This window comes from Diceros bicornis, chromosome 35, assembly GCF_020826845.1.
Source record: "Diceros bicornis minor isolate mBicDic1 chromosome 35, mDicBic1.mat.cur, whole genome shotgun sequence".
NCBI lineage: Eukaryota > Metazoa > Chordata > Mammalia > Perissodactyla > Rhinocerotidae > Diceros > Diceros bicornis.
In genome coordinates this window covers 23,468,939-23,494,364 of record NC_080774.1, presented here as the reverse complement: position 1 = coordinate 23,494,364, position 25,426 = coordinate 23,468,939, and the positions used below count along the sequence as shown (strand labels likewise).

At 36.4% G+C, this 25,426-nt stretch overlaps 1 protein-coding gene across 10 annotated transcripts in view; it reads right to left on the bottom strand.

Annotated features, from left to right (window-relative positions):
• Window positions 1–25,426, bottom strand: part of MTMR3 (myotubularin related protein 3) — a 147,504-nt gene that overhangs the window by 64,230 nt on the left and 57,848 nt on the right. For 8 of the 10 annotated variants that reach the window (XM_058531752.1, XM_058531757.1, XM_058531754.1 and 5 more), the window contains one exon: window positions 3,311–3,363. The gene's annotated coding sequence lies outside the window, so the exon portion shown is untranslated. Of the gene's footprint in view, window positions 1–3,310; window positions 3,364–15,423; window positions 15,445–16,661; window positions 16,698–25,426 lie in introns of those variants that run through there. The other 2 variants (XM_058531753.1, XM_058531756.1) reach the window with 2 other exon arrangements.

Sequence of the window (25,426 nt, the reverse complement as noted above, 5' to 3'; positions counted from 1 at the left end):
GCTCAGGTACAATCTTCCTCACCAAAAAAATTTTAAAAATAAAAATAAATAAATTTACTAGATGAAAAGATGTACACTTTTTGGGGGGAGTGGAGTAGAGATCATTATTGCCTAAGACTACACAGACTTATTCCTCTATGTATGAAAAAAATAATTCATCAACACATATGTACCAACTCGGTAGAAGTTTTAATGTTCTATAATTTAAAAGGTTAAAATAAAAACATGCATAAGCATTATTTGAATTAATTCTGAAGCATGTTTGTACATGTACATTACCCCTCTAAGGAAGAAAGTGGGAGTAGGGACTTTCAGTTTTTATACTTTCAGAAATACATTTGTAATTAGGAAAATACACTTTTCTATAAGGAAGTTTTTAAAAAGGAAACTCAAAATAATATTGCATAAAAGGTTTTCATTTAGTCTAAGACAGAGCGTGAAAATAATAACCTCAATCAAAAAAACAATCAGGGATGTAGAGCAATGGCTCTGAGGGCAGATGAGATAGTCCTGAGCTAGCCACTAACTCTATGACATTGAGGGCAAGTCATGCTATCTTTCTGAGCCTGTTTCTTTATCTGTAAAATGAGAATGACAGCTGCATCGAAGAGTTGTGAGGATTAAAAGATAATGCATACAGTGTGCTTAGTGTAGCTACTGGCATACAGAAATAAGCAATTTTTAAAATCATTAAGTAAGATATTTCATTACATACAAAGAATTTGGAAAGGGCAGTTCCCATCATTGTCCTCTTTATATATGTATATGTATATATATGTACATGTATATATATATGTATATGTATATATATACACACACAAATACATGCACGCATGCGTATGCACATACGGTTACTTATTTTTTTCTGAACCATTAAAAGAGGGTTGTATACGCCATGCCTCTTTACCCCTTACTACTTCAGTATATACTTCCTAAGAACAAAAATAACCTCTTAGGGCCGGCCCCATGGCTTAGCGGTTAAGTGCGCATGCTCCGCTGCTGGCGGCCCGGGTTCGGATCCTGGGCGCGCACCGATGCACCGCTTCTCCGGCCATGCTGAGGCGGCGTCCCACATACAGCAACTAGAAGGATGTGCAGCTATGACAGACAACTATCTACTGGGGCTTTGGGGGAAAAATAAATAAATAAAATCTTTAAAAATAAATAAATAAATAACCTCTTAAATAATCACAGCACTAGTTTACAAATTCAGGAAATTTAACATTGATATAGTATTTTAATCTACCTTCTATATTCCAATTTGGTCAACTGACCTAGCTATATCCTTTACAGTGATTTTTTCCCTCCATAAAGGATCCAGTCTAGGATCACATATTGGATCTAGCTGTTGTACCTCTTTAGTCTCTTTCAATCTGGGACCCATATTATATTAAATCAAATGATATGTTTCCTGGCTTAAAATTAATTTAATCATCTCACATCTTTCCCTCTAAACCTAGACTATGTTTCTTCAGATAAGAATGTAACAATTCTTCATTCTGTTTTGCAAACAGAATCTAAGTCTTAGATGCCTTATCTAAAGTTAATAATAAAGTTAAAAATCAATAAACATTTACATTATTACGACAATCTAAAAATTAAACACTGCAGAGCCAAGTAATACGCTGGCATTACATTTCCTTCTCTAAAGGTCTAATATGTGACCCACTGGGCCAAATGAAGGATAAGATTCTTATTCCAAGTATTACAGTCAAATGATTTCTCTTTTCTTAATATATGTATGAAAATTTGACAGCTGGGATCTGCAGGCTTCTCTGGCCTCCATCATCAGTACCACTCCATGGATGTGACTTCTGAGAAATCTTTACAAAAGTAAAATGTCATTTAATCTTCCTACTGAATATGGTACCTCATCTTTCAGGCATCTGTTAAGGAGAAATTACTCAATTCTTTACTCAATAACTAAAACTTACACTTGCAAACAATAACTCAACCAAGCAAGATGCAGAGCAAGTTGGACTACAAGGACACAGAATGTATATATAATATAAATCCTTCACTATATACAGAAGGAAAAAAACCCTGAATCAACAAGATTATGATAACTAATCTCTATTAGAACCACAGAATCTATTCTCCCTTATTCTTACCAAAAAGAACAAAAACAAAAATCCTAATTAAAACGAAATTATACTGAGAAGACACTGGTATCCCAGGATTCAGGGAATGTTTGTGTGAACTGAAAATTCAAATATGAGGATAGTTCTTGCCTTCAAGGTGTTCACAATCCTGTGAGGGCAACAAACAAATGACTAATAAGGCAGAGTGTGATTAGCAATGTAGAAATATTATTCCATGAGGATGCAAAACACAGAGAAATGGATTCTGATCTGGGCACTCAAGGAAGGCTTTTTGGAACACTCAGGCTTTTAATGGTTGATTGAACCAACCAGATTCTGAGCTACTGAGACAAAGGGGGAATAGGAGTAGCACAAGCAAAGAATGAGACAAAAAAAAGCACAGTGGAGAGTATTTGAGGGATAGTAAGTAGGCCACAGCAAAAGGTGCTCTAAGTGTATGGGAAAAACAGGTGACTAGTTGCAGGAGATGTGTTTAAAGCCCACTTGTGGAAAGCCTAAAAAGCCATGCTAAGGAGAACTTGATCCTTATTCTGAAGGCAATGTCAAGCTATAGGTTTTGGACCAAGGGAATGATTTGGATCTAGAAACTTAAAAACAACAAGTTCTCTTTTCAATAAAATTAGATTGTAATTTCCTTAATTAAAAAGATGGCAGAAACATGAGGCAATAATAAAGACTTAGGTAGAAACAGATAAACACAGGTCTATGAAAAGAAGGACAGGGCAGGGATTAATATCCACACTAAGGAAAGGACTAACAAATTTTTTATAACTTGTTTTCTAGTTAAACAGCTAGTAATGAGGCTATGATTTTCAGATAGATATATAATAATTCAAGAAAACTCTAAACAAGAATAAAGCTTCAATTTAAAAGAACTCTACATTGCTAAGGGCTGTCCATTTTAAACAAAAAATTATGGCGACAACTCATTTTTAATCTCAACTTAAATACAAGTTTCCAGGCACAGTATATTATATTATGGCACAATTATGTATGGAAAAAGTAACCTGGCTTGAGTCCCAGTGAAAAAAAACACCATATTTAGAGATTTAACATTAAAGTTAACATACAAGAGCTCATCTAAATAATTATGTACACAAACAGGCCCTAAAAATTAATCTTTAATTTAAATTAAATTGAAAGTAAATTAGTTTTCGTTGCCTCAAAACAGTACAGAGAGAGTTGTAGGGGGAAAAAAACAAACTTACCAAATGAAGTTTGTCCGAAGAACTTTTTCTACTAGAAGGTTTCACAAGAACATCTGCAAAAGAAAAACCAGTAGTTTTACAATGACAAATATCCTAAGAATCAAGTTAAGCCACTTTGATCTCCCCACAAGACTCTTCTCAAGAAGACAGAATGCCATGACAATACATTATTTTTTAAATTGTTACATTATGGACTATTTAGTCAACCACAGATTTTAGAATGTTTAATTGCACAAAATGTGCCCAGTGAAGCCTCAGCACATCTTTGGAAATTGCAAAACTATACAGACAGAACTTTCCAGGAACCTACAGATACTCCTATTTTAGGGTTTTTCTCAATCAATCAAGCATCATTTCTGATGGCTTCTCTGGTAAACCTTTGCCACTAGAGGAACAAGTACTTTAAAAAACTAAAAATATCATAGGAGATCTAGGCTTAGACTTGGTAGTTTAAAGTGTTTTATAAACATAACTGGTGTCTACCAAGGGATCTTTTATGTGTAGGGGAAAAAAAAAACCGGGGCACAGTGGGGAGGTGGGGAGGAGGGAATACAGTCTAAACACAAAGAATTCTTGTCACAACTAGGTAACAATCTGACGTTTACAGAGATAAAAGACCTAACAGACCTGATTCCTTTGTAAGGATTTACACTTGCAATCTCACTATTTGCAAACAACTCATCCTTCTAGACTGACTGTTTACAAGACATGAAGTCACATACATGAACAAGACTGTAAAAAATATCAAAATCCTAAAATTAAGGAGTCAGTCAACATAGCACATTATTCATCTAACCTCCAGAAACATTTTTTTAACTGAATAAGAACCATAAAAGGGAGGCTAAACACTCAATAATAAAGTGTTTTAACCATTTTACAAGTAGCATTTTTGTCTCCCAGTAACTTTTAATTTAAATTTTGTAACTCAGGCCATATTAACCACACACTATATGGGAAGGGAAATAAAGCTATTCATAATTTGCAACTTCAGATACAAACCATATTAAGTATCAAGATTGGTCTTGTTAAAGCTGTTTCAAAAGGTACAAACAGCACAGCAAGAAAGTTGAGAAGGCTGTAAATATGTAATACCTTTTCTTGCTAGAGTATAATTTTTGCTGAGTATCTGAATACTCAAATACATAATTTTTTTCCTTTATACTATAATAAAGTTATTAATGGATTTTTTTAAATTATGTCTGTAGGTACATTATATTATCTATGAATTTTACTTTAGGATGATAAAGAAACATTTGTTAAAAACAACAGATGCTGAGTCTCTTTGTCCTTATCTGTTACATTAAAAAAAAAAAAAACAGATGAAATAGTATATGTGAAGGAACATTCCACTTAAAAAGTATTACACGTAAAAATGATGAGACATAGCTCACTGTAACTCAAGAAGTGTCAGAGTATGTACTACAAGGTTAACTGTCCAATGACATGCATGTGCTCAGAATTCAGAGGAGGGACAGCCCAGGGAAGCTTCACGGGAGATCTAGAATTTCAAACAGGTTCTTTTTTTTTTTTTTTTAACAATTTTATTTATTTTTCCTCCAAAGCCCCAATAGATAGCTGTATGTCATAGTTGCACATCCTTCTAGTTACTGTATGCGGGACGCGGCCTCAGCATGGCCGGAGAAGCGGTACGTCGGTGTGCACCCGAGATGCGAACCCGGGCCGCCAGCAGCGGAGCACGCGCACTTAACCGCTAAGCCACGGGGCCGAACCGCTAAGCCACGGGGCCGGCCCTCAAACAGGTTCTTAAAGATTGGGTGGGATTTAAATAAAGAGAAAGAGGAACGAGAGTAATTCAAGAGAGGATGGCTGTTAATACCAAAGTACGAAGAAAGCAAGACATTTTTGAGAAATAGAGAATAGGTCAGAATATCAAGAGAGTGTTCAAGAAGATAAGACTAGAAAGGCAGGACACAACCAAAAGCTTTACGAGCAGGGGAATAATAACACGAAAGTGGTGGTACTCAACAGTAGAAAGCAGCAAGTAGGATGGTTTGGAGGGGAAAAGTCACTTAGCATGTTCCTGGACTAATAGTTCAGATATGAATTGCTAAGGGCCCCATATCTCAACGATAGTGAAAATGCAGAGGAAGACACCAAAGTGACCAAAGTGTGTGAAAGCATTAATCGCCTGAGCCTGGTAATTGATTAGGAATGGGAAAAAAGAAGCAGAGCAAGTTGTGAAAGATAACTGCAAAATTATAAGGCCTGTGGTGTAGAAAAAGGATGATATTGTTAAAAAATGAAGGGTAGCTTCCAAGGAAGCAACACCAGCTACGATATGCTGGCCTTAAATGTGGCCTCCCAAGTAGATGATGTACGCCCAGCAGATAACGGGGGGGGGGGGGGGGGGGGGCGGGGGGAGGGATGGAATTAAATCCAAGAGACAGGTCAAGTCTAGGGGTAAGAATGAATTGATGGTGCTAGATTCAATTCAAGGAAATCACTAAATATAATATAAGAATAATCTAATATGTTTTAGAAATTTGATAATTTATTCTGTCAAAGATATGAGAAGTCCATTAATACAGAAGTGTTTGTGTAAAGTTTTCACAGGTGTAAAGTTCCAAGAGATGTACCAAACAACAGGCAGATTCAACAAAAAGGTTCAGGCAGGTCTGCTTCAATGCTGGCCAAGACTCTTCTTCCCAAAAAACACAAACATCTACTTGGTAGGCAACACGTATGTCACTGTGAAACACTGCCAACAAAATTAAAAGAATGCCCATGCCTCTTAGGACCATCTGCCAAATAAAGATGATGTAGAGGTGAGTCTGAAAGAAGCTCTCCGGTGCCACAAGCTACCTTCCCATGATACCAGCAAGTATGCCATGATACCAGTCATGCATACCTCAGACAGTAAAAGCAGTTAAGTTTGGGTGACCTTGAACATTCATATATTTGAAGAGGTAGAATGTAAAGTGGTTATGTTAAATCTAAGCAATTATTTAAAGTATCTAATTACAAGGGATTCTTAAATACATTAAGCACTAATGAAAAAAAAAAAAAAAGAATCTATCTGAAGTTACCTGAAATAAGAGGTAATGTTTTTACAATCACATATTATACTTCAGATAGGAATTTATCTATTATAAGAGAAAACTCTAAAAAGAGTAAAAATCAATATACTTAAATATTAAATACTATAATATTGGATATCACTGTGCAGCTGCATTGGAGAGAGAAACCTAACACAACACAAAGTCCCTTTCTGGAAGATAATGAGGTGATGACCAAAAGGAAGGGCATGGAGGCCATGAGAAAGCCGATAAGAAATGGACACCTCGGGGCCAGCCTGGTGGTGCAGCGGTTAAGTGTGCACGCTCCACTTTGGCGGCTCAGGGGTTTGCAGGTTTGGATCCCAGGCGCGCACCTCTTGTCAAGCCATGCTGTGGTGGCGTCCCACGTAAAGAGCGGAAGATGGGCACAGATCTTAGCCCAGGGCCAATCTTCCTCAGCAAAAAGAGGAGGATTGGCATCGGATGTTAGCTCAGGGCTAATCTTCCTCACCAAAAAAAAAAAAAAGAGAGAGAGAGAAAGAAGGAAAAGAAATGGACACCTACATGGAACAGTTTATGTGATTATCTGTATGCCACCTACCACATAAGCTTCAACAAGGGCAAAGAGGCACACCAATCTGGACCATTTATATAATAAAAGAATCCAAACTACAAAAACTAATCAGATTGAACCAAATTCATGAGGAAAAACTAAGAGACTCAGGCCAGGTCTTCTAAAATTGGGGGTGGGGGGAATGCCTAAAGCAGCACTTTTTTGGCTAGGTACATTTTAACATCAAAAAGAAGAAGAGGATGTTTTTTACATAGTCCTGTGACACTTTCAAATGCAGGATAATTAAGAGTTCAAAACTTTACAAAGGAAACACTGAATAATTTTAAAGGCATCTTTATTTTCACTGTGTGTGAAAGAAATGGCTTTTCCTGCACATGCATTGCATATTAAGAAACAGATTCACAGCAAAACTTGTGTGTGGGGGCAATATAAAATAATTCAGAAACGTTCAGTTTTAAGAAGTGGCTTTATAACTCCCACTACTTTGGGTGAGTTTTTCGACTTCTTAGTGTTTTCTCATTTATGCCTAATAACTTTTCAGATATCTGATGGACAATATGACCTTTCCAAATAGGATTCTGGGGCATGTTGGGTAGGATTATTCCATGGTGGGGAGATGATTTAATCACTAGCATTAAACAAAACCCAAGCATTTATGAACTGAGTAAAACTACTGTGGCTTGGTCTTAGTCCCTGAACAGGAGCCCAAACCTCAGGTTCTCTAAAACCTTTGCTGCTGAAGTCAACTATAAATGAAAATAGAAACAAAGATGCAGTTCAAAAAGCATGGCTGCATTCACCTATCACGATGAGTTCATTGTGATGGAGGTTCATTTATTTGACAAATATTTTGGGGTGACAGGCACTATTTCAGACACTGGGTATGCAACAGCGAACAAAACAAAGTTCCTACCCTTATGGAGCTGCAATTCTAGTGTCAACTATAATATTCTCACAGTGAATGCCCTCACAGTGTGACTTCTTCCCTTTACTTACTAGGACCATGCTTTGAAAAAGATAAAAGAAACAGTAAATATAAAACTGAGTCAGTGTGCTGGCTCAGTGAGATCTCCAAACAAGATGATTAAAAAAAACCCACACAACAAAAAAACGCTATGAGTCTTTTCTACCTCTTATGGAAACACTAAGTGAAGTCTGTGAGTTTTCAGGGATCCAGATGCAAATTCATGATCAGTATATGGCATTCCTCTGCCAGCTGCAGGGCACAGATAAGCAGCTAAAATATTATCATTTCCTAAGCAAAAAACCAACCATCTTCTCCTTGAAAAACAAAAATCCAGCAAGTTGTCAAAACCCATCAGCTGAACTCCATATTATAATTATATTTCTGTATCAAAGAGTGTTTCACTGGTAATAAGTCTCTCGAACCAGCAAAACTTAATGGTCACTACAACAAGTAAAAACTGTTTCAATACATAACGACCAAAGATGAATCTTGTATAATTCTGTGACTACATTAGTGGTATAGAGTGTGGTTCATTCTTTATATACACATATAAGGGTAGGGGGGAGAGACTTTTTTTTTTAAGTGTGGGAGAAGTTCTGAATACACTCCTCAAAGGAGGCTCTGCAATAAACAGAATTTCAGTCAGTCAGTGATCAATACTTAAGATCATTTGTCCTCATTTAAGTGGCTGAAATACTGACAGCTGCTCTTCTAAATGTGGACCCAAAAATGTGAGAAGTGCTCTAGCATTTTTAGATATTAAAATTTCCTTGCCCTTTAGATTTACCTTATTGCTTTTCACATCTCAAGTAGGCAAAAGAAAGCCCTGACCAAGTTTCCCAGCAAAGATTAACCGTGATCAAACCAACTTTAGCAAATTTGATTTGTACCTTTTAAAATCACTTATTTTATGGATTAAACACTTGAAGGTAAGATATGAAACCATAAAACTCCTAGAAGAAAATATAGGCAGTATACTCTGACACGAGTCTTAGAAGCATCTTTTCAAATACCATGTCTACTCAGACAAGGGAAACAAAAGAAAAAATAAACAAATGAGACTACATCAGACTAAAGAGCTTCCGCAAGACAAAGGAGACCAGAACAAAATGAAAAGACAACCCACCGACTGAGAGAAAATATTTGTAAATCATATATCCTATGTGGGGGATCAAAATTGGCCACCTCAAAATATGTCTCTTTACCTTGATTATTTTCTGAAAGACACTTTGACTTTCCCCCAAACTACCTAAAAGAATTTAAGATAAGAGGCCTGTCCCCAGGACAGGCCATCACCATAGATAACTCGGTATCGACAGACTGAGACGGTCCTTATTAAGCCAATTCTTATCAAAGTTCTGTTTACCAAACATTTACATTTGTAAGGGAAATCTCCACTTGTAAAGGTATCTCCCTTTCTGTACCAGGAAGAAGGGGAGATGACCTCATCTCTAGAAACTTATCAATGTGGAAGGTGAGCCCTTAAATCTGCATAATAACCTTACTCTTGTTTACTGTGCTTTCCTGGTAATCTCCCATAACGGACTCCCCCAACCTCCAACATCCTCCTTTGTTTAGCTGAAGATACTATTTAAGAGGAGAACCTCCACCATTTTCTCGAGTTACCCAGTTTTTCCGGGTCTCTCCCGTGTATACGTGTTATAAAGCTTTGTTTGCTTTTCTGCTGCTATTCAGTCTCACGTCAATTTAATTTGTAGCCCAGCCAGAAAGGACCCCAAGTGGGTAGAGGATAGTCTTCCTCCCCATCACCAACAAGGGGTTAATCTCCAAAATATATGAAGAACTCAGACAACTCAACAACAACAAAAAACAAACCTAATCAAAAATGGGCAGAGGATAAGAACAGACATTTTTCCAAAGAATATACAGATGAGCAACAGACACATGAAAAGATGTTCAACATCACTAATCATTTGGGAAATGCAAATCAAAACTACAATGAGATATCACCTTACACGTGTCAGAATGGCTATAACTACCAAGACAAAAAATAACAAATGTTGGAGAGGATGTGGAGAAAAGGGAACCCTCATACAGTGCTGATGGGAATGCAAACTGGTGCAGCCACTATGGAAAACAGCATGGAGATTTCCCAAAAAATTAAAAATAGAAATACCATACGACCCAGCTATCCCACTACTGTGTATTTATCCAAAGAACTTGAAATCAACAATTCAAAGAGACTTATGCACTCCTGTGTTCATTGCAGCATTATTCACAATAGCCAAGACGTAGAAGCAACCCAAGTGCCCATCAACTGATGAATGGATAAAGAAGAGGTGGTATATATATATACAATGGAATACTACTCAGCCAAAAAAAAAAAAAAAGACAAAATCCTCCCATTTGCAACAACATGGATGGACCTTGAGGTATTATGTTAAGCAAAATAAGCCAGAAGAGAGAGACAAATACCACATGATTTCACTCATATGTGGAAAATAAACAAACACATGGACAAAGAACAGATTAGTGATTACCAGAAAGGAAAGGGGTTGGGGGTAGGCAGAAGGGATAAAGGGTCACATATATATGGTGGCTGACAAATAATAATGTACAACTGAAATTTCACAATGTTGCAAACTATTATGACCTCAATAAAATAACTTAAAAAATCACTTATTTTACAAGTATTTTCCTTTTAAACTTAATCCTTATATAAGGAGTGGGAAGAAGGGGAAAGAATAAATCATACATGATGTCTTGGTGAAGACATTTTCTGGTGGTGACCAGAAAAGATTAAAACCAAAGATCACGTACAATCTGCTAAAAAGGGTAAAAATTAAACAATTTTAAGAAAGAATGTAAAGGTTTTTTTATGTTCTGATTTGCTCTTTATAATCACTTCCATACAAAACACATTCACTTCATACTACTAACTCAGATATGTTACACCATTAATAGGATTGTAAGGAATTTCTATGAGTAATTTGTAATATTATTTTCTAACTCCATGTCCTCCATGAGAATTCACAAAGTAGGCATCATTTTATTACTGAAGTTAAGAATTTAAAATCTGGGGCCAGCGTGGCTTAGCGGTTAAGTGTGAGTGCTCCGCTACTGGTGGCCGGCTTCGGATCCCAGGCGCACACCGACGCACCGCTTCGCTGGCCATGCTGAGGCCACATCCCACATACAGCAACTAGAAGGATGTGCAACTATGACATACAACTATCTACTGGGGCTTTGGGGAGAAAAAAAGGGAAAAAAAGGAGGAGAATTGGCAATAGATGTTAGCTCACAGCCAATCTTCCTCAGCAAAAAGAAGAGGATTGGCATGGATGTTAGCTCAGGGCTGATCTTCCTCACAAAAAAAAAGAAAAAAAGAATTTAAAATCTAATTTTATAAGGCAGCATTTAGGGAACATTTCCTCATTTAAGATGGGGAGCCTATCTCCTAAGAAAGAAAAAAACCCTTATAATTTAACAGAAAACAAAAGAAATACTTAAGTCTCAGTTGTTAAGAAAAGATGATAGAAAGTCCTGACATTCAAATCACTAGGAATTAATTAAATTAAAAGCCAAGCAAGATCATTTATGTAAGTGCCTGAGGTAGTTCAATATTTATAACAGCTATAGAAAGATAAGAAAGACTAGCTCTAGTATCGGAAAAATGTTTCTTGACTTTTGTTTCTTTGACTAGTTCCAAAGTCTACCTTTGGGAAATTAACAGAAGGCAAATTCCTGCACACTCATTAATGTCCTGCTAGTTCTTGCTCTCAGTTAACCTCTGATGAAGTGGAAAGAACTAACTTTGTTGCCCCCTGGACCTCTCTTTTCTCCCCTACCTTTCTCCAAATCAGAGTTCTCACTGGCAATGTATACGTCAAATGTTCTATTTTTTTAAAAAAGAAAAGAAACGTTCCTACTCAAGAAATTCACACCTCTTCATGGAAACCTAAATTTTCCTAATTATAATCTCATAATGACTTCTGCCCCTCTTAACATATCACAGATTATCTCAACACGAGATTACAGACTCTGTCCCTGCCTCCTACTGTTCAAATAAAATTTTAACTGCATTTTCTTGGAGGAAACACCTAAATGACCAAACCCTATGAAGATGAGCAGTTTTACAGTAAGTTCTGAAAAAGCTTTTTTAGTAAGGTTTAAATTGTGAGCTCCTATTTCTTTATGTACTCAACAGAAAAAGAAAACTAATCAATGAGATAGGTAGCAAAAACCGAAAATGTAATTTTTTTAAAAAGGCAACTAAAAAATTAGGCAAAATTCAACACACTAATGTCATTTTGAAATCCCGCCCTAAAGGAACAAAATCAGAATCTCCCGACTACCCTTTTTACCACCAACCCTCCCCCGCTCACAGCTGCATAAGAGGTTTCTTTTCTGGAAAGACAACTTAATTTGAAGGTCAGCTTGAAACCAGGGGCCAACGAGCTTTAACTATACTCACTTGTCTGTTAGCAAAAGTAGGTAGATAATGTATTACTAAAGCCCATCCTATAGATAACATCTCTGATGCTTGGGTCACCATGGTAACAGGTGGGGCACTTAAGTTTTTCAGGAACTGAGAGTCAACTCCTTCTCCAGTGCTGGCCAGTTGAGACCCACCAACTCATCAAATGGACCTGCTCGGGAAGACAGATAAGCGACTCTTTCACATCAAAGAGATGAAAACTCCACCCTCAGAACAAGGTAACACTGCCATTTTGTGAACATGCATCCTACGAAGAGCCATGAAGCTTGACTACGCTTGTGCACATCATCCATTACCTCACTCTCCAATCATCTATTCCCGCTTCAGACCACCCCTCGTGCTTATCCCATAAATATCCCTAATCTCCATTTTTCAGGGAGGTAGATCTGAGATTGGTTCTCCCTACTCCTCTCGTGGCTGCCTTGTGATTAAATCCTTTCCCTCTGCAAACTCACCACCTAGGTGACTGGCATAATCCTGCGGCGGGCAAAACAAACCTGGTTCGGTAACAAGCTTACCATAGGAACTCAAGAATGCCCTTGTATAAATGAGCATGATTTTCCTATTTTGCCTAGGTACTTGAGACGTTCAGCAACAATTCTAGGAAGAATTTGGAAGTAAATTACACTCAAAAAATAGCTATCAGTAACCCAAACATAGCCAATCTGCATATTTCTTATTAGTATATTAATATTATATTAGGAATGTTAATGTTCCTCTCCCCATCTGTAAATAGACTCTTTTTTTTTTTTTTTTTTAAGGAAGATCAGCCCTGAGCTAACATCCATGCTAATCCTCCTCTTTTTGCTGAGGAAGACTGGCTCTGAGCTAACATTGTAAATAGACTCTTTAACTTTCTGGTTCCTTCCACTCAGTTTTATGCAGAGTAACAGGCATGAAAATGGATAAGGACCAGAAAGCTGAATGAAAATGCAAATCTATCCTTTAAACATACATCTTAACAATGAAGAGAAGAAACAGATTTGAATTTGTAACTGCTGTCATCACAATTTAAAACTGTCCAACTTATTTAAAAAAAAAAAAAAAACTATCCAACTCCAGGGCCGGCCCGGTGGTGTAGTGGTTAAGTTCATGCACTCCACTTTGGCGGTCTGGGTTCACAGGTTCAAATCCTGGGCATAGACCAAGGCACCGCTCATCAAGCCATGCTCTGGCGGCGTCCCACATACAAAATGGAGGAAGATGGGCACAGATGTTAGCTCAGAGGCAATCTTCCTCACCAAAAAATAAAAATAGAAAAATAAAACTGTCCAAGTCCAGCTAGCCAACAGTTAGATTTGAGAGAAGAGAGATAAAATTCAAATAGTAAAGGCTATGTGCAGTGAAAACAATTCACTCTTCTACTGGCCTAGTTAAAATTATATTCTGGCAATTAGGTAGGGGGCTACTCATATTTTTTAAAACAAGCCAATAAAACCTCCAATAACCTCCCAAAACCACACACTACAACGTGGGCTCTGTTTAAAATGGTGAGCTCAAATATCTTCTCTTTCAAAGCAGTTCTCCTTAATTATTAAATAGTGAAAAGACGAGACATTGTCTTGACCAGAACACCATCTTTGTAAGAACCCTTTTAAGACCATACAACTCAACAGATCCCCAGAAAAAGACCCATCCTTTTAAACTAGTAATATTTATCTCATGTAAACAGAGGGAAATATGTGACTGCCATCCAAATATATACAAGAAGAAAAAGAACTTTTTCAGCTAAAGTCAAAAAGTAGAATTCATCAACATGGTTTACTTAAGAAAAAGGAAGGCAAAAGTACTAAGTTAAATAAGGGCTAATAAGAAATAAGCTATTAAGTAAAAGAGATTTCTCCTTTTTTGTTTTTTTTTTTTATTTATTTGTTGTTGTTGTTGTCGTCGTTTTTTCTGAGGAGATCAGCCCTGAGCTAACATCTGCCAATCCTCCTTTTTTTGCTGAGGAAGACTGGCCCTGGGCTAACATCCATGCCCATCTTCCTCCACTTTATATGGGAAGCCGCCACAGCATGGCTCGCCAAGCAGTGCATCGGTGCACGCCCGGGATCCGAACCGGCGAACCCCGGGCCACCACAGCAGAGCACGTGCACTTAACCGCTTGTGCTATCGGGCCGGCCTCTCTCCTTTTTTGTTTTTAAATAACTGCTCTTAAATTAGTAACTCAAAAACTCAAGTCATGGGTTCACACTGAAGACAAAAACCAAACCTCAAATTTAGAAATTCTTAAGCTATCATTTTGTTTAACCCATTAATCAGAAGGGGGGGGGCTTTTTAAAAAAGTGTACTAAATGACTTATATTCATACTAAACATACTAAAATATCGGTAAAATATTCTCTAACAAGATGAAAAACTTCTCAAACATACATACAGCCTAATATAAACCTATTCTACACACATTATGAAGTATTCTAAGTATATTGTTCATACATCACAAACTTAAGTACTATTCAATTCAGTACAAAAAAAAACAATCCACACAGACAAGTAATTGGAATTCAGTTTCCAATAAGCATGTGAACCTAACTACTTAGATTAATATCACACCTCCAAGGTCAATCTGAGCCACTCATATGTTTCTCGCACTTTCCGACATGAAAACAGTTTGTCAAAGGAACTAATGTCTGAAAGAGGCAGAAGGAATAATGCATTTTATAGAAGCTCTCTAGTAACCATCACGCCTCATGACTGGACAGCACATTCTGTACCACTTCTGTTTTTATTCAGGACACTTATATATACTAAAATGCAAAGAAATATAAAGATCTTGGAAAGAGCTTACACTTTTTCTTTTCTATTGATTTACATCCTCCACATCTAACCTAAATCCTATATTCTACAGCATAGTTAATTTTTCAATTACCAGTGTTTCCATGGTGTGGTATATAAATCATTGGTGATACTTGAGATGACCTGAATGGAACACACACAAATACTTCTAAAAAACAAAAACTACGTGTTTATGCTAATGAGCATTGGAAAAAACATTCTGCAGTTTATTGACTCTGAGACGCCACCAAATTCAAGGCAAACCATTAAATTTACACACCATTAAGAAAGAAAAAAACTTGCCAATTCAACTATAACGTACCATTGATTTTAAGATGCATTCCCATTTGGTATACAGATACTGCAAAAAATCATGTAGGTAATATATTAGTGAGAGGTTTGGGTGATATGCTAATACAAACCCTTTATATGTGGAAACTGCTACATAACTGTCTTTCCTCAGGCTGCTTTATATTCTTTCATTTTTCTTCATAAAACCTATTTTTCCAATCCATTAAATGTCTGAAGCAGGCCTGACCAGGGCCACCTGCAACAGTATCCAGTCCTTTCCCCACACAAATGATAAGCCTCTCTCAATGTTTCTGCTACCATCAGAGAGCTCCTGCATCTTCTCCAACAGTAACTGCTACTGCTAGCACAGTACAAAAGAGTACCAGGTTTCCTCTGGACGGTCATTGTAGCACCTCCAACTCTACATATCCTAACAGATTCCATCATCAGCCTCCCTCCCCTCTCCCCACCTTTCTTAATACTGCATTGGGAATATCGGTCAGCCTTGGTCTTCAAGGCTAGAAATCATGTGACTTTATTTCCAACAAAAAAAATCTGACACCAATTCCCACTGCTTTCATTGAAATGCTCAATATTCTTCTTTCCATTCCATGCCACCAGTGTCACTATCATTTGGTCTAGCAAACTGATTCTCAGACATTTGAATTAAATTTAGTTAGACTTCAGTTACCTAAGAAACAAAATAACCAGTGACAACTAAACTTACAACAGAACTGATTCTGGTCAATTCCTCTTTTAACATCACCTGGCATATCCCAACCCATCAACAGAAGTTTCAGTAAAACATCCCTGCTCAAAAAAAATTTGCCCTATGACATTCATACCCAGAATGAACAACTTGAGGCTGCTTTTAAATTTTTCACGCATGAGCTTTTTGTCACTGCTATTACCTTTGTCTCATTTACTCATACCACTTTATTCATCTGGATAAATCCTACGTATCCTTCAATTCCTGGCTTGAAAACATTACTTTCACTGTGAAAGCTTCCCTGCAGAGTTCACTGTGCACTTTCAGTACACCTCTATTTTATAACACTTAATACATGTCATTATAATTATTTACATTTCTATCTGTCCTAATAGACAGATTATGATTTCCTAGATACGTCATTTTCCTACTCAACATTTGAACCCAAGGGCCTTATACCATCCATTAACGAGGGGCATTACAATACAATACAATACTAGGTATGAGCACAGGTTCTGGAATCAGACTGTTTAGGATATGAATTTTGGTTCCAAACTTACTTGTATCACTTTGGGAAGTTCACTCTGTTTCCTCATCTGTAAAAGGGAGATAACATTACAACATAGACACATTGCATTAGTGTCTTCAAATCAATGATCAATGAATACTAATTCTGACAAGGATGAGAAACACACTTGATAACTACTTTTTGAATAAAATATAAATATAATTTAAGTAAGTACAAGAAATTAACCAGGGCCTTCTATTACATACTCATTGAATGCTTCAAGCACACCCATGTCCACTTAAAACCTCTATATTCTAGTTCTTACCATGAATGCAACATTTCTACCTGCCTTTCTTCATATAGAATAAACCCTCAGGACTGAAAGATTAATAAGTTTCCATTATTCATTATAAACTTTCAAAGTCCAAAATAAAAAAAGTAGTAAGTGATTTTGCTGAAGCAAAAATTTTAGTAATAGACATCTGAGGCTAAGTAAGAAGAAATCACTTAACTGAATGAGCCAAGCAACATGTTAACCATTATTCTCTACACATTCTCAGTTAACTCTCAGGGTACTACCACTGTACGTACTTGTCAAAATCTAGTGCATCCCTCTCAACAACAAGGTCTCCCCAAAACGAGGACCTTCTCTCTAAACGACAAGGTCTCTCCCAAATGAGGATCTTACTCTTCCCCTCTGGGACATTCTATGTTCATCCCAAATTCCTTGCCATTGTTTATATTATTTCCTACACCCAGACCGGCCTTTCCTCTACCAACCAGATCCCCCAAGCTCTTCTAGGATTCCAAGCCACTGAACTTTTACTGCATTTTTGCAAGTACACATGAATTAGCATTTACTCTCTTTTATCAGTCTTCCTCTCTCCCTCCCCCAACTCTCTCTTCTTCTTCTCCCTCATTCTCTCAAACACAGAGGCTACAAGTTCCCTCAAGAGCTAATCAAAGTGTTTTGATTAATCAACGAAATAATATTTCTCTCTCCTTACGAGTCTTGGGATAGATCATAAAAATTTTTCTCATAAGCAATTAAAAATAACTATGTGATAATTCTCATTACAATCATGGGAAAATTGGAGTGCTTTCTACTATCATAGTCCAGCATTAAGCTAAAAATAGGATAACATATTGATGGTAATTAACTGTAAACCATCATTTCACTAACATGTAAAAACTTCTTGAAGCAAATAGGAACTTCGTAACAGCTGTAATATCAGTCTTGAACTGGTATTAATATAATGCCACGTTCGTATAAAACAAGTGTGGTTTTTGTAAAGATAAAAATACTGCTTCAAAACAAGGATATGGAATGAAAAGTGACAGCAAGAGGGAGGTGCTCTTAATCCTCTTTAATCTCTTTGAGGTCATCCGTCATATAAAGTAGGAGTCCTTATAATCAAGCCATTCCTGAAGCATCCTTTGTACATTCCATTCTTTGTGTAATAATTTTGCTTCTACCCCAAAAACTGGATTCTTTCTCTGTCCTTTTCTCAATCTTTCGAGAATTGACAAAGGAAAGCAGGTAAGTTCACAAATAAGTGAGGCTATAAAGTAGTTTCTTCCAACTTGAAGCAAAGATAATTTTTCAATCATATACATTTAATGCTTTCTGATAACTGGCAAAGAATGGTACTTTATCCACATGAATAGCTAGCTGACTCTACAGCATCAGAAAGTATGGTAATAATATTTGGCATGTTACCCAGAAAGAACAAGGCCAATTTATTTTTAAAAAATAAAATTTTTAGGGGGCCGGCCCGGTGGCGCAAGTGGTTAAGTGCGCACGCTCCGCTGCGGCAGCCCACGGTTTACCGGTTCGGATCCCGGGCACGCACCGACGCACTGCTTGGCAAGCCATGCTGTGGCGGCGTCCCATATAAAGTGGAGGAAGATGGGCACGGATGTTAGCCCAGGGCCAGTCTTCCTCAGCAGAAAAAGAGGAGGATTGGCAGATGTTAGCAACAGGGCTGGTCTCCTCACCAAAATAAATAAATAAAATTTTTAAAAAGTGACAGCAAGAACAGGGAGAGAAGACACTCCCAATCAATACAAGCATAACCTCATGATAATGAGCCAACTGTGACCAGCTGTTAAGCTTATTTTATTAGCAGTTAATTTTTATTGAGCACTTCCCTGGTATGCCAGGCACTGTTTTAAAAGTATTATATGTATTAACTCAACCCCACAGTGATTCTATAAGGTAGCGACCATTCTTGTTCCCATTTACAGTTGAAAAAACAGATATACAGAGAAGTAACCTTCCCAAGGTTATACCAGCTAAGTGGAGAACACAGAATTGAAACCCAGGCATTGTGGCTCCACAGTTTACACTGTAAACATCTATACGATACTGCCTCTCCACTTAATAAAATAAGTTGGTAATATAGTAGAAATTTGATGCTAACTATACTGCTCATAAAGAGAATACAAGCAAGAAGCCCTTGCATATTGAGAATATATTTCTTATATACTACATCTTACCATATTTTTCAAAGAATACAGGCTTCATTCAGTTTCATTCTCCCACAAAACTGGAGATTTTCATCAGTGTTTTATTATCCATTATCTCAAGTATACTATTTGACACTTGTTTTTCTTCATTTTTTTTTTTTTGTGACGAAGATTAGCCCTGAGCTAACATCCGTGCCCATCTTCCTCCATTTTTTTTTTTTTTATATGGGACGCTGCCACAGCACGGCTTGACAAGCGGTGCGTCGGTGCGCGCCCAGGATCAGAACACTGGACCGCCACAGCAGAGCACACGCACTTAACCGCTATGCCACCGGGCCGGCCCGACATGTGTTTCTAAAAATCTTTATTCTTTACAACCTCTTCTCACTTGTCAAGATAATTCTAAACTCTAATTCTATCCTCCAAGGGGCTGACAAGTCATCTGTGAACTTAATGAGCATACTCCCCATTTCATCACCTATATCACTGTTAAGAACATTATAGAGAGCCCAATCCTAACCCCTTCATAAAACTATTTCTCTCTCTCATCTGACAGCAAACCACCAGTAACAATGAATATGATCCTCAAATTTTTTTTGCACCATTTAGCAATAAGACATATTTTCATCCTTTATGAAAATGCCACCAGAAATAATTAAAAGCTTTCCTAAAGTTAAAATATATCCACTGCTTGCCTCTCTTCCACAGACCTGTCCGCGTCATAAGATTACTTTGTAGGACAAACTGTCCTTCAATACTACGCAGTTTATTATTTCATCATCTTTAAAGTCTTCACAAATTACTTATAATTATCAATTACCCCAAGGTGATTTTTAACTTTATTAAGGTATAATTGAAGTATAACAAACTACACATATTTAAAGTGTATGTTCTTTGTTTTTTCTTACTGTGGTAAAATACACAGAATATTTACAATTTTAACCATTTTAAGCGTACAATTTTTTGGCCTTAAGTACATTCACATTGTTGAGCAATGACTACGACTACCCATTACCAGAACTTTTTCATCATACCAAACTTCTTTTTTAAGGCAGAATAATACTATCGGTATGTATGCACCACATTTTGTTTATTCGTTCACTGATAGACATTTAGATTGTTTCTACCTTTTGGCTACTGTGAAGAGTGCTACTTTTGAACTGTGGTGTACAGATATGTGTTAGTCCCTGATTTCACTTCTTTTGCTAGATACCTAGGAGTGGAACTGCAGGATCATGTGGTAATTCTACGTTTAATTTTTTGAGGAACCACCACATTGTTTTCCATACAGCAGCTGCACCATTTTACATTCCCACCAGCAATGCACGAGGGTTGTAATTTCTCCATACCCTCGTCAACACTTTCCTACTTGTTTGATAATAGCCATCTTAACGTGTGTGAAGTCATATCTTTTGTGGTTTTGATTTGCATCTCCCTAATGACTAGCAATGCTGAGCATCTTTTCATGTACTTACTGGCATTTGTATAACTTCTTGGAGGAAATGTCTATTCAAGTCCTTTACCCATTTTTCAGTTGGGTTGTTTTTTGGTGTTGAGTTGTACATGGTTCTTTATATATTCTGGATATTAATCCTATTAATTGGATATATGATTTACAAATATTTTCAAATTGTTTACAAACAATATGGGTTGCCTTTTCACTCTCTTGATAGTGTATTTGATGCACAAAAGTTTTTACTTTTAATAAAGTTCAATTTATCTATTTTTTTCTTTTGTCACCTGTGCTTTTGATGTCATATCCAAGATATCATTGCCAAATGCAACGTCATGAAACTTTTACCTGTGTTTTCTTCCAAGAGTTTTATAGTTTTAGCTCTTAGGTTTAAGTCTGATCCTCAATTAATCAGGTAATTTTAAAAGTACAAATATAATGCTTTCAAATCCATATATAAACTCTTCCCGAGTTTAAATGTTGGGCAAGACTCAACAGAATCTGTGCTATAGAAACAGTCACAGATTTACAAGACATTAATTTATGCCCCTTTTATAATTTTTAAACAGCTAGAAATAGGTAAACTGATATATCCATACAATGGAATATTATGCCCTTCTAAGCAAAGGAGTGGGTGAGCAACTCAGGTTGACCAAATCATAGCCTATTCCCCCAACCACATGATCCAAGGGGGCACCAATCAGAATCCTTCTTTTCTACTAGAATCGTGATTCCCTAGCAGCGTGCTGAGGCACCTTGGGGGTACCACAGTAAATTCATAAGGGCACTACAGGACTGTTTACGTTTTTAAGGGAAACTCGGCAATAATTGACATCTAGTGGACCACAAAAACAACTATCTGAGGTCCTTCATAATTTCAACATTAGCTCACAAAACATTCCATTTCTTTAAGAAGCAGGAGTTTCAGCAGCTGCTATGATAAAAAGCAAGTATCATGTAACAATAAATGTGGAACAAGAGGGCCGGCCCCATGGCTTAGCGGTTAAGTGCACGCGCTCCACTGCTGGCGGCCCAGATTCGGATCCTGGGCGTGCACCAACGCACCGCTTGTCCGGCCATGCTGAGGCCACGTCCCACATACAGCAACTAGAAGGCTGTGCAACTACGACATACAACTGTCTACTGGGGCTTTGGGGGAATAAATAAATAAATAAATAAAAATTTATAAATAAAATTAAAAAAAAAAATGTGGAACAAGAAATAGAGGTGGAATGGCTGATCTGATTCCAAGGTTTGAGAATTTGTGCAGTATCCAACAGGCACACATATTGAAATTAAAATGTTTTCTTTTAAATTATATGTATCAATTTTTCAAATAGCTAAGTTGTTAGGAAATAAATACTTAAGTTGTTTGGCCCTAACCACTTAATAAATGGAACTGTTAGCTATTTCTTTTGGCCTAAGGTCACCATGGAAAATATTACTGAGACACTAAGAGGAAGAAGAAACTTGGAATTGTGCAGCCATGAGCCAAGAGAAGCCTGAGAGAATCACACCAATGCCCAGAGAGATGCAAAGCTAGAGTTATTTGAGACACTGTACCCCTACTTCCAGTCCTCAAGGTCCCCAAGCTGCCTGCCACAGTTCTTCAATTATGTGAGCTGCTCCAGTATGCTGCCAATAAAGCCACAGCTTCCCTGTTTATTTTTTTAAGCTCTAATTCAGTTTCTGACACCAGCAACCAAGAGTCCTTAATAACAGAATCAGATGATTCACACATTCAACTTGATTTCCTTCATAAAATCATAATTGAAAAATGTATTTCGGGGTTTTTAAACAACCAAAGAGACAGAATTAGGGCATTACTGTAACTCAAATACAAATCATTCCATTTAGTATTTCCTGAATCAACTGAACACAGGATATTCTTTTTTTTTTTTTTTTTAATTTTTTGTTTATTGCAGTAACATTGGTTTATAACATTGTAAAAATTGGGATATTCTTATTAGATATTGCATACTTAGACAAAATTTAGTTTTAAAAGTTTTATAGATTTCTTGACAAAAATACTCATTTGAATTAATTTTTCACAGCATGATAAAAACTATATTTTTTCTTTCACACTAACGTTAGAAATTGGACAATTTTTAAGTAATCTAAAACTTATATACTCAAAAATTACAGCTTCAAAGAAGAAAAATAAGTAAAACATTCTATTTTATGAATACTAAAAGAAGTCAAATATTTTCTTAAATAATACAGAATTCATTTCCAGAAATAAACTAACATGAATCTTGTATTTACTGTGATTTATGGAGAAACTTGCTTTTATTATAAGTCAAAGACACCAACGATTTCAGCAATGAGCACAATTCATAATCCATTCATTGTAACTGATGACTGAAATAAAAATAAAAATCTACTTAACAAAAATAAAAGTAAACATTTCCAAAAATGAGAAAAGCTTAAATCAGAAATACACCAATTGAAAATGGCAATCACAGCTAATTTTTATGTTCTATGATAAAGAGTTTGTACAGATCTGCTGCAAATAAAGTTTTATCAGAAAAATAAGTAATCAGCTGGGTAACATTCAACAGTTTTACTACTAATCAAGTATTCTGCCTTGGTTGCACTAGCTAAAAGTCCTAACAATGAATTTGCTCCTCAATGAATGTCACTTAACTACCATCTAAAGAAAACAATCTACCATCTTGTTTCCCCAGAGTATCCATATTCATTTTCATCCTGTGTGTCCAGATTCTTTGTCCATACAAAAAAGTTGGATTTGCCTTATTAATCTTAGATAACATATATGTATATGTGTATATATACATACACACACATAAATATACATATACACATACACACAGGTATTTAGCCCTACTCTGTAATATGAAGTGCAAATTTTTTCCCAGATTACTTCCCTTTTGGCTCTGCATATATTTTCCCTAGACAAATGTTTACTTTCATGTAGCACTGTTTATCAATAATCTATTCAATATTATTTGAATATGTTTAAATAATATTTAAAGTGCCTTTTTCCCCAATGCAACTCAGATCTGATGAGACTGCCTAAAGTTTCTAGGGTAAAATAGAAGAGTCTGAAGTTTTTAAAAACTTAAATGGAAATCTGTGAGGACAGTCATTAACATGCAACTGAATTAAACCTCCCCTAGAGAGTATCTGGACTATTCAGTCTACTAAACCGTGTAAGTTCCTGGAGGCCTAAAGATGAAATGAGAGGAGAGAAATACATAGAATAAATGTTTACTTAGAAAAAAACAGAAAGGCAGAGACAGAACTCAATAATCTGGATATATTTAATGTTAAGCAATTGAGGTCTGCAACTTCCATCTGTGCCTATATCAGTCAATCAAGAGGAAAAGGGCTCTTGGGGACAATGTCTATTAAAGGAAGAATCAAGTGATCTTTAAACCATGGTGCCTATGTACAAATTTAGGTTAATCATGTCTCCCTCCCAATGCAAATTATGTTAGCTCCTAGTTTATATAATACATCTCTGGTTTTAATCTTTCCCATGCATTCAAATCAGTTACTACAGAACTACTTTCTAAATTTTTTAACCCTGATGTTTTGAAAAACTATTTTTTAAATTATTCCTTTTTGCAACCCAATGGGCAGATCCAAGAGCCACTCCATGTTCCTTTAGAATTCTAATTTCACCGTGCATTTTCATCCAACCCTCAACAGAGCTAACATTTTTAAAATATATTATTATAAAATATTTCAGATTATCACTGGAATGAAACGGCAGTTTCAAGTGGGTTCAGAGTTTGTCCAGATCCTTCATCCTCTATTTTTATTCCAGCACTGCTGCATATTTCTCTGGCTTCCATTCTTTATCTAATGCTTCTCAATCTAGCAACAGAAGGATCAAGCCTTCTTTCAGTTCACTATAAAACTCATGGGAGTATATTAGATAAGTTAAAGCAGCTTTCATCCCAGGATGAGGTCAAGTCACAAAAATGCATTTGATGGACAAATTTCACATAATAACTTATAGTTATACCTTGACCTCTAATACATCAATTCACATTGCAACCCTGACCTCAGTCTATTCTATAACCCAAGGCAACTCTTCAAAGTCTACCTATGTAATCAAAGCCCAATTTTTAGCTGGAAGGAATTCAAACACACAAAATCTTATCACAAAATAAGCAGAAAACCCAAATAAAGATTAAAACACTTTCAGCAACACCAAGTAATTCAAATCAGTCCTGCTGAAGACAACTTAAAAAGCTGAATAAAATATTTAAAATTCTCTTAAAAGCAAAGCTCACTGTTCTTTTAGGCAGTGAGCTATCATCAAAATCAAATTCCCTGAAATATGAAAGGAGACTGAAATTCAGAGAGATGAATCCAATACTTGAGCCAGCTTCTGCCCTAAGGGTATTTGCTGAAATTGAAGAGATACTGCTGTACTTCCCATCAGCCTCCAAATTTTTTAAAAATCCAACTACATACTGTTAGAAATATATTACTGAAAATTTAAGGAAGCAAAATTTGAAAAACAGACAGTGAAGAAAGATATCATGCAAAAACTAACAGAGAAAAACTGGTTTGGCTATACTCTTACGAGAAAAAGTAGACTTTAAGGCAAGAAGCATTACTAGAAATAAAAAAGAAGCTTTCATAATAATAAAAGAGTCAAATTATTAGGAAAACATAATGATTCTAGATTTCTATAAACCTAATAACATGACTTCAAAATGTATAAAGCCAAGGATCAAAAAGACAGACAAATCCACAATGTAACATATTTCTATCAATAATTGAATATAACAAGCAGGACATCTCCCCCAGAATAAAATAGGTTTTAAAAAAAGAGATCCAGTGGCCTAGTGGTTAAATTCGCAGGCTCCGCTTCAGCAGCCCGGGGTTCACAAGTTCGGTCCTGGGCACGGACCTAG